The 9,535-nt window shown below is 38.0% G+C and overlaps 1 protein-coding gene across 2 annotated transcripts in view; it reads left to right on the top strand.

Moving 5' to 3' along the window:
- Nucleotides 1-3,106: 3,106 nt before the first annotated feature.
- Nucleotides 3,107-9,535, top strand: part of LEPR (leptin receptor) — a 130,558-nt gene continuing 124,129 nt past the window's right edge. For both annotated transcript variants that reach the window (XM_074265725.1, XM_074265728.1), the window contains exons 1-2: nucleotides 3,107-3,142; nucleotides 3,939-4,144. The gene's annotated coding sequence lies outside the window, so the exon portion shown is untranslated. The remainder of the gene's footprint in view (nucleotides 3,143-3,938; nucleotides 4,145-9,535) is intronic.

The raw sequence follows: 9,535 nt of genomic DNA, 5'->3' as shown, positions 1-9,535 counted from the left end.
TTTCCTTGTTATTTTCTTGGTGGCAGCTATTTGCTGTATCGGATTTGCAAAGAAAACAATTCCTCCAAAGGAGAAGAGGGAATATGTCTCTCAGAAAGTGAAAAAACCTCATTTCTAGATGGGAGTAAGCTTCTAAGGTAGCTCTGCTTAAGTGAAAGGGGAAAGAGTAAGTTCAAACATCATAAATTAGAGGTCATCTGGTTCAGTGTCCTCATTTTGTGGATTAGGAATCTCAGGTGTAGAAACATAATGACTTGTCCAAAGTTCTAAACCTAATGTAACATTAGACCAGGGATTTAACCTCAGATTGTCTGCTTTTAGAGCAAATGCTCTTTCCAATGCACATTGGATTTCTGTGTCAGTGATTGTGTCAGGTGTTGGGGATATGGATCTTCATATATTTGATTTCTTGCTCCTTCGTCATAAGAACAATGCTTTGCTGAATCTTTGTCAATGTACTTCCAAACATACAGTAGCCAGAACTGGTAGATATATCACAGATGTTACTCTATTTTATCAAATTGAACAGAGATCAAAGCTCCTTGAAGTATGGAAGAATTTATTTATTTTAAAAATTATTAGTTTTTCTCAATAGTATTCTATAATTCCAAATACATATAAAGATAGCTGTCAACATTCATTTTTTTATAAAATTTAATGTTCCAAGTTTTTTTTTTCCCTCCCCTATTTCTACCCTCTCCAAGACTCCAAGATAGGAAGTAATTGGATATAGTTTTTTTGTTGTTCCCCCCCCCCCCCCCGAGGCTGGGGTTAAGTGACTTGCCCAGGGTCACACAGCTAGGAAGTATTAAATGTCTGAAACCAGATTTGAACTCCTGAATTCAGGGCTGGTGCTCTCTCCACTGCACCACCTAGCTGCCCTGGATATAGTTTCAATATGCACAATCCTTTTAAAGCTATTTCCATATTTGTCATGTAAGAAAAATAAGACCAAAAGGGGAAAAAAAATAACAAAACAAACAAAGAAAAAAGGTGAAAATAACTATCTTTTGTTCTGCATTTAGTCTCTATAGTTCCCTCTCTGGATGCAGATGGCATTTTTCATCCCAAATCTATTAGAATTGTCCTGAATCACCTTATCACCAAGTCCATCATAGTTGATCATCACATAATCTTTTTGTTACTGTGATACTGGAATATTTATTTGTGTATCTCAATACATTTACATAAAGATCCATACACAATTATATATATATATATATATTTAATTTATTTATACACACACACACATATATATTTAAATGCTTTGCTTACTTGCAAAAACCTGGATTTCCCCAATTATTAGGATATGTATGAATAAAGTAGAAATAACTCTTGTGTACAGGTTGGAATCTTCCCTTTGTTTGAATGAGGCCAGAATAGAGCTTATATAACCTTTGTCCCTCTGGAGTGAACTTTGTGAATGAATACCTTTGCCTCCTGATCTCCTAAAGAGGATCTGTGTTTGATAAGCTTTAGGAAAGAACTTTGGTCAAGTCATTCATAGATAAACAGAATCATGTTTTTAAAAGATCAGTGCACAAACAAAATGCCAACATAAAGCCACATTTAAATGTAGTGGGAAAGCAGGTTTTTTGGCAGGAATATCACGGTGTCCAGAATTTAATACTTTTCTCAGCTTTAAGCCATAGGAATAATAATATCTGATATAATCTGAGTATCAATATGACTTGAATATGAATTTTCCCCAGAACATTTCATCTGCATCTCTTTAATACACTCTGCTTTGTGCAATACTCACCCCAATTGGTCACCCAATCTTGTCATTCTTATCTTTACAGCTTCCATTATATACAATCCCTTCTCACCAGTCACATTGCCACCACCCAAGATCAAGCCCTCATAACCTCTTCTCTGGACTAGTACAACAGCCTCCTATTTTCTCCACCCCATTATAATCTGTCCTCTGCACAAGTACCAAACATTTAATAAACATGTACTATTTGCCAACCTTGCTACAAACCAGATATCAAAGATATCTTGAGATCAAAGATTATTTTATTTTTGTCTCCATAACCCCAAGACCTAGCACAATCCCTGACACAGAAATGATACATAAGACATGTGTGTTGAATTGGACTGTCAAATTTTATTGGGATACTTTTCAATTTTGATGTGGAAACAATCCTTTAATAGTCAATGAGCTTAGAAAATGAGAAAATGTCATCAATTATAAGACTTCCAAAAAGGCTTTCAAGGGGGAGATACAAATAAGAACATTTCATCTCCCCAAATTCTCAGTAAAATATCAAAAAGCTTTCCAAACTCTTGATGTCTGATTTGGTCTTAGCATCTGTTTGAAATTCTGCCTGCACAGCCATCCCAGATTTTGTTATGAAATTTAATAACATTGTAAAACTTTTTTTTCTTTGTGAATAAATATTCAACTGTGGAGTCTGATCCAAAAGATAAAGCAAAAGATTATGAGCCAATTAGTAGGGTTTTTTTAATAGATGGGTTGGGACACTAGTTAACAAATAATTGATTTTCCAGTGGGCTAATAGTTTAAAAGCTAATGGATCAACTTAGTTCTAAATGAAGCCAAAGAAGAGGATTTTCTGTAATAGCATTCACTCTTTTAGTAGGGAAGGGGTGAACACTCAAAGAATTATTACTTACCAATGCACAGAGGATGGGTAATAAAGTAAAATTGCAATTGTGCCTCCAAGAGGTAAATACATATTTATAGGTACAACTTGGTGCAAGAGCACCCAGTCAGTCATAAACATTTATTATGTACCAACCATGAGCTAGGAACTGTGATAAGTGCTGAGGATACAAAGCAAGGTAAAAAACAGTCCCTTCCCAAAGAAGCTCTAATGGGATCTAACGGGGTTCTCATGCATGATAAAAGGGTCTATCTTGTTCAAAAGAAATAGATTTGGGTGGGAAGGAGTAGCATGTTTATGTTATTTAATGTCAAGAATTAAGTCAATGATCCTGAGGATGAAAGTATGGTCTTTGGGTGAAGATGCAAGAAGAAAGGAACAAAAGGGAATGACATCACAAGGGAAGGATTCTAAATGAAGGTGACCCAGTCATATGAAAAAGATGGATGATGTCATCCTAATGGAAAAAAAATCTTCAAACTGGCACATGTACTAGATCTATGGATGGCTAGGTATGTCAACTATTGGACATTGGAAAGAGTACTGCATTTGGAGTTAGGAGATCTAGTTTCAAATCTTGATTATGGTGTCTTATTACTACTAAGTTGTCTAAATTTGGCCTCAATTTCCCCATTGATTTTAACTTTTAAATTATGGTCCTGTTTAGTGGAGAAAATAAAAAAAAAGAGAGAATTTCTATAGTGGACACTATTCTGACCATGTGGTCAGCAAAATATGGCTATTGAAAACAATATTTCTATAGTGCTTTAAAATTTACAATTCACTTTTTTCACACATGTCTTTTAAGACAGATGGTAGTATCGATATAATTTTTCCCCATTTCACAGATAAAGACAGTAGAGTCAAAGAAGACGAAATTGCTGGCTCGTGAACAGATAGATAATAGGGATCAGAGTTGGGATTTGACAAGATCCCCTAACTCCAGTTTTAAATTTTTCATTGCTTCACATTCAGGAAACTTGAGAGGTAATCATAATTGTACTCAGAGGGAAGTGTAGTAGGAATAATAATATTACCCAAATTCTCCGAAGCCTGATTTTAGAAAGTTCAGGACAATAGTATTATGATCATACTGCCACTTAAAAGAAAACTAGCTCAAGATGGACCAGATTGTTAGGATTACAAGGTGAGAACTCAGGTTGTCTGGACAGTTCTCTGGCTCAGAATTCACACCTTTGGTTTGGGCCTTTAAAGGGAGTTTACACATTTGGAATTCTGAGGGAGTAAGTTCATTGGTTGAAGTGTTTTCCACAAGCCCCGTTGAGTTCTCACTACAATCTCTTCGAGGATAAAACGAGACAACATTGGGCCCCGAGAAGTAGTCTACTCTGGGACAGAGTTGGGACGGCACTCTGGAGGAAGAAGAGTCTGCTGGGATTGAATTGAGATGGCAGTTCCCAAGGACAACTTAAAGGTGACTGGACCTTTACAAATCCGGACCATTACACCAGATGATTAGTAAAACTCTGAGAATCCATCCTGTTGGATCGTAGGTGAGTAAAAGTGTAGGTCTAATTCATCTTTCCTGGAAGTCTTCCAGAAAAAGGCCAAATGACCTTCTGTTAGAAGTGTGTTTTGTTGTTTGTGTCCGTGTGTGTGTGTGTGTGTGTGTGTGTGTGTGTGTGTGTGTGTGTGTACGTGTGTGTGCATGCATGTGAAGGGGGGCATCTCTTCAGATGAGACTCTAATTCTCCAATGGAAAATATATTCTCAACTTTCTCAATACTTTATCTAATCTTTTCCTTTGCCTCTATTTACTTCTTACCTTCCATTATATTTATTGTTCAAATCCTGTAGTCATTGCTCATTGGATGGGTGTCCCTACAAATTTAAATAAGCTATCCAAGCCTTAATTTTTTTCATCTCTAATAGGGAAATAATAAAAATAGGCACCATTGTTTTTATTACTGGATTGTGGTGAGGAGGGTTCTTTACAAGCCTTACAGAGAGATGGAAAGGACCATTTTAGTTGTTTTGTCTTCAGCTATGTTCACTTTGATAATTAGAAACAAATGTGTGCGATTCCATTTTCTCTTTAGCTTCTAATTGCCACAGGCTTCCTTGGACACAGTGTCTTTGCAAATTACGAATATAGAGGCAGTTAGACGGATGGCATGAGAGCTGAACTGAAAGTCAGGAAGAAGGAAGTCTTGCCTCCTAGACTTACCTACTGTGTGACTTTTTTGTGCCCAACCTAATATACTCCTGGCTCCTCATCTGTAGCTTGAAGTCTCTGATGCTACTAGGGTCTCTGATAATAGGTTTCCATGCCGACTTACATGCATAACAGGACAACTGCTACTCATAACTGTTAGCCTGACCCTTGGATTCTTTTAGACCATCCCTCCTTGTTCATCTGGGGAGCAGATGATCACTTTATTTTCTTCACATTTTTTGTCTCAAAGTCTCTTTTAGGTCACCCTGACCTTGAATCCCATCTGGTCTTCTTATCACTACTGCCTTTGATTTCTCTTGGGCTTAGCTCATCCCCTTTCCTTTTATCCCTGGTAGTTCTCTCAATATTTCTCCCTTCTTTTCCCTTTCTACTTCTTTTTAAACTTTGATGCACTGGCTAGAAAACAAACTTGGACCTTTTTAATGGAAGACAGTTGTATTCATCATTAAACAACTGGATACAGATCACATGTATCTCCAGTATTGGGACTCAACCTAAAGGACAGATGGATTGATGGGTGGGTTTCTTACTTTTTTTGACTCAGAGGCCACTAATTGGCTGAAAGACTGATTTGGAGTCAGAAGATCTGAGTGCAAATTCCATCTTTATCATTTACTAGCTCTGTGACATGCTTAAGTCATAGGATAAATGGCAGTCTTGGCTTCCTCACCTGTAAAACAAAGATGTTGGACTACATGATCCCAAGGTCCCTTCTAGTTTTCCTGCTGTTCTGTATGATAGCCACTCTCTGAGACCACTAGAGCAGGAACCTCTTCTTCCCTTCATTGTCTAGTCTGTCGCCAACCATCTTATAGCTTTGTCCCCATTTTCTCCTTCCTTTCCCATTCTGGAACAATTAACAATCATTAAGTTAGCTATGCCATTATTTCTGGATGGAAACAGGTTTGAGATGATGGTGAGTTTCATTCTGAATATATTGAATTGGAGATGCTAATGGGATGTACAGATAGAGGTGTCTGTCCACCAAGCAGTTGATAGTGCCATTCAGGAATAATAACTGTATATTTATGATATAGAATCATAGATGGTATCTATGTATATAGATATGGGAACCACCTATGTAGAATGGTGGCTAAACCTATGGAAGCAAATGTGATTGTCAAAAGAGAAAATGTAGAGAAAGGAGACGAGGTCCCAGTTCACAGCCTTCGGGGAGATGATGATCAGCAAAGAAAAATGAGAAGAAATCACACAGTCTAGGGGAGAGCAGTGTATATGAGAGAGAAGATTTAGGGTCACTCACAAGGAAATGGGGAAAATGTACATAGAAATGTGAAAGGCTTTGTCTTTGACCCTTCCTAAGCCACATTTTATCATGAGCTTAAAGGAAGACAAGCCATTGTTACAAAATCATCAGGTGGTACAAAATTGGGAGGGATAAGTAACATATTAAAAGTTAGAATAAAGATTCCGATTGATCTCTCTCAGACTTCTCTCTATCCATGTCGTCCCCATTTTATACTTTTGAAGTTGATGTTTTTGAACCCAAAAATAAGATTTTGCATTTATCCCTATTAAATTTCATTATATTTACATAGGCCTAGTGAGTGTTTTGGCCTGTACAATCTTTATATATATATATATATATATATATATATATATATATATATATATATATATATATATATATATATATATATATATATATATATATATATATATATATATTTTTTTTTTTTTTTGGAGGCTGGGGTTAAGTGACTTGCCCAGGGTCACACAGTTAGGAAGTGTTAAGTGTCTGAGACCAGATTTGAACTCGGGTCCTCCTGAATTCAAGGCTGGTGCTCTATCCACTGCACCACCTAGCTGCCCCTGTACAATCTTTTTAGATTCAGAATCTGTCATCTAGTATCCCAACCAGCTTTGTGCCATCTGCAAGTTTAGTAAATGTAAACATATTACGTCTACTTTTATCCAAGTCATTGATAAAAATGTGAAACAGCATGGATTCCCGAGTCATTCCCCTAAAGAAACAAAAGGAAAAAGCATTTATGAAGGCACTGTGCTGAGAACTTTACAAATATGATCTCATTTGATCTAGACACCTTTGTCCAAGTTGATAGGAAACCATTAATTACTCCTCTTTTGGTCTGTCTAGTCAATCTGTTCAAATTCCGCATAAGCGGACTTTTGTCTAGTCCATCTCTCTATTTTATCCACAAATAGTGCACTTTAAAAAAATGAACCACTCTTGGAATGCCTTAGAAAAACATTCTATCTGTCCTGGAGCTTTTAATACAGAAGAATCCATCGTCTTTCTTTGCTTCAGATTTTCCTATGCTGATTTAACAACAGAGTCTCTGATGTTTCTTTGAATTTGGAATCTGGATCCCCTTGGTATATGTTACAGGTTCACTATGGGATACTTTGGACCTACAACTAAGCTCAAGATCCCAGAATGCAACACTCTCAATTTATAAATTGTACAAGACACAGATTCCATAACAAATACATTAAACAAGACAAAAAGATGTGCGAGTAAAAAGAGAAATAAATAGAATCATTCTTTGCTCTTGTGCTCAAATAGGTACAACTCTTTGCAGCTTTCAGAGGGTAAACAAAATAAAATATTCCCTCAGTTTCCCCTGATGTTTTAACATATTTAGGACAGTTTTCTCATTTTAGGAAAGACATATATATTGAAAAACATCTAAAGGAAAGCAGCCAGGATGGTGAAGACCTATTATTTGGTCACATGCTCTAGGATGCTCTGTTGGACTGATGGAGGAAAGATGTATGGCCATCGCTGTCGCTGAATTAAAACATCCGAATAGAGATTGCTTCTATCAGACAGAAGAGAGATTAGAATCCCTTTCCTCGGCTACATTTTGGAACATTTTGGAATCAAGCTCTGCAGAGAGGCACCTTTAGGCTTGACGGAAGGGGAGAATTTTTAAGGATTAGAGTGACCCCAAAATGGTAGGTCAGTCTCAAAACATAGTGACCTGCCTTTCATGGGAGGCCTCCAAGTCTGAGGAACTTTTGTCAGGAATGATGTGGAAGGGATTCTTTGCCAAGGATGAGTTATCCTAGGTGACTTTAGAGGGCTCCTCCTCCTCTGTGATAAAATATTGGCAAGATAGTAAAAATACAGTCACCCAGCCAGCCCCCACGAAGTGTTACTTTGACCCACAGTTAGCATAGTACCTGGCACATGTTGTTCAGGCCTTTTGGGCATGTCCAACTCTTTGTGACCCCATCTGGGCTTTTCTTGGCAAAGATACTGGAGCAGTTTTCCATTCCCTTCTCCAGGTGATTTTACAAATGAGAAAACTGAGTCAACAGGATTAAATACCTTGCCCAGGAATCAGGAAGTGTCTGAGGCTGGATTAGAACTTAGTAAAAAGAGTCTTCCTGACTCTAGACCTGGAACTCTGTGCACCTGGCACATAGTAGGTGCTTACTAAATGTTTATTGATGATTGCTTTATTGACTGTCTCCATGGTTTAATCATGTGACCATATTCAGCGCACACGTCATTAAAGATTGAATAGTTTAGTCTATAGCTGTGAGTGACCATGACAACTCTGGAGTCCACAGCTTTTTCTGGTCAAAGTTATATATCCCGGGGTCTCTCTCCCTAGCAAATCGATGCTTTCAGAGCCATTTAGCTCCTTTCCCACAGCTCTGCATCACTGTATTGGAGCTTTCAAAGCCACTTAGGTCATTTCTTGGCAAGGCCATTGGATGTCTATTTTTGTTCAGTCAATAACACATGCGAGCAAAATAAATTGGAGGCTTCTCGGTATTAATAATGCTTCAAATATGCAACTTCCCCTCCCATAGTTGACCGGCAATTTCTTTGAAATCAATCTCAAAATGATAGATTTTGTTTCCAACAGCAGAAAAGGGTTTTTGAAAATATGGTTTTGAGTATGCATGATTTGAAAATGGTTGTGAGTCAAAAAATGGGGACAGAGCAGGATCGGCCTTTTGGCCTGTTACCTTCCCAATTTACTTTGTCAGTTTGTATGAAGGGCTCCTTAGGAAATTAGGTTACTATCACCCCCAAAGCTAGTCACCTGGGCAAAGATTGGAAGTTTCAAACAGGGTCTGGTTGCTGAAAAATAGTGTGATGGGAAATGCTTTTTGAGTAAGTCGTGTCCCAAGAAGAGCCCAGTTGGCAATGGATCAGGCCTGGTCTCAGGGACTAGATAACAAGGGGCAAGCTGGGTGAATGAACATGGAGGTACCATTAATGGTAAATGGGGGGAAGTCCATGAAGATAGAAGTCAGCATGAGGGGTCTGGGACCCAGCTCCAGCTAGGAATTGGGGACCAGAAGCAAGGCTACTGTCCTGGGGAACAGCAGGTCTGTGTCCTTGTATAGAACAAGTAGAGGCCAATGTACAGATTGGAACCAGCAGCAAAGCCAACCTGTGACCTTGGAGAAGCTGCTTAACTTATTGGACCTCAGTTTCCTTTGCTGTAAAATAAGCATAAGGGTAATTTAGATGTTTTTGTTTTGTTTTGTGTTTTAATCTTTGGATCCCCAGTGACTGGCACATACTACATGCTTAATTAATGTTTATCAATTTATCGATCGATTAATAGTTGACCTCTCAGGCCTTTTGCCACTCTTACAACCCACGATGTGAGTGTAGAAGAGACTCTGACTACAATGGGCTAAAGGCCAGGCCGGTGTCATTCTCCTCTCCCTGTAAGGGTTGAAAAGAGTCTCATCTCTA

This window comes from Sminthopsis crassicaudata, chromosome 4, assembly GCF_048593235.1.
Source record: "Sminthopsis crassicaudata isolate SCR6 chromosome 4, ASM4859323v1, whole genome shotgun sequence".
In the NCBI taxonomy this organism is placed as follows: domain Eukaryota; kingdom Metazoa; phylum Chordata; class Mammalia; order Dasyuromorphia; family Dasyuridae; genus Sminthopsis; species Sminthopsis crassicaudata.
This window is presented reverse-complemented; position numbering and strand designations above follow the sequence as displayed.